The sequence below is a fragment of the Camelina sativa genome, chromosome 5 (genome assembly GCF_000633955.1).
Source record: "Camelina sativa cultivar DH55 chromosome 5, Cs, whole genome shotgun sequence".
Taxonomy (NCBI): domain Eukaryota; kingdom Viridiplantae; phylum Streptophyta; class Magnoliopsida; order Brassicales; family Brassicaceae; genus Camelina; species Camelina sativa.
Genome location: NC_025689.1, coordinates 27,758,770 through 27,760,007, shown reverse-complemented (window position 1 = coordinate 27,760,007; position 1,238 = coordinate 27,758,770).

Below are 1,238 nucleotides of genomic sequence, written 5' to 3'. Positions count from 1 at the left end.
GACCGCCGCAGAAAGACGCCTTATTCAGCTGAATGAGCTTGATGAGATCCGCATGGGTGCTTATGAGAACACCAAGATATACAAGGAAAGGACCAAGGCCTTACACGACAAGAAGATTATCCCCAGGGATTTTGCTGCGAACGATTTGGTCCTTCTTTTCAACTCAAGGCTGAAGATATTTCCTGGGAAGCTGCGTTCCCGTTGGTCCGGACCTTTTCGAATCAAGGAAGTCATGCCTTATGGTGCTGTTGTACTTTGGGACCAAGAGGGCAAAGAATTCACTGTCAATGGCCAGCGTCTTAAACCGTACCTAGCGGAGTATGACCCAATTGAGACTTCCCTCCCTCTGGCGGAACCACAAGCTGCTTAAGCAACAAGAAAAGTCAGGCTCGGGACTATAAACAAGCGCTAATGGGAGGCAACCCAAAGGGTTTGCATTTGCTTACCCTTCTCTTTTTGGTTTTGTTTTTCTTTTCTTAGGAAATTTGCTATTTTTTGTATTCTTTACAGAGTCATTCGAGAATCACGTTTGGTAGTGAGTTTGGTTTTCAGGAACAGGTTCTAAACGCAGAATATGCGAAACCCTTTTCAAAGAAAGTTCTGTGGTGGTCAGGATCGGCTAATCCACTTCTGGACTGACCGATCCCCGTTCCAGGTAAGTAAAATCGAGGGACGATAAAAAAAGGGGGGTTTGCAAAAGAAGGAAGGAAAAAAATTGGTTTTCGGGTTTATGAACTTAAATTGAACCGGGTTAAACCGGCTTCATGTTCACACCCCATAAAACCTAATTTCTTTTCTTCTTCCTTCTTCCCTCGCCGTCCACAAACTCGATTTCCCTCTCCTCTCAAATCCTCTCTTGTTTGATTCGAATTTTGGGTTTCTTCAACTTGATTTTTCATCATTTACCCAACCCACTTTTTGTCTCAATCATTCACACACGGTAAGTGCTTCCTCTCCAAATTTATATTCGATTTCGGCGATTCCAAGGTTTTCACTTCTCAAGTTTTGAAATTTATGCTATTCTCTCCTCTTCTTTACCGTTGATGAGTGCATTAGTGAGATTGATTGTCCTAGATAAATCTTGGAGCTAGATTTAGGTTGCAAAAGCTTGAATTTAGCACAGGCTTGTAACATGGTTTGATTTAGCTTAGGGAATTTCGATTGCTTCGATTTTTTCTAATATATTGGCTATTTATTGTAGACAATGCCTAAACGAAGCCGTAGCGGTAAGGAGACTG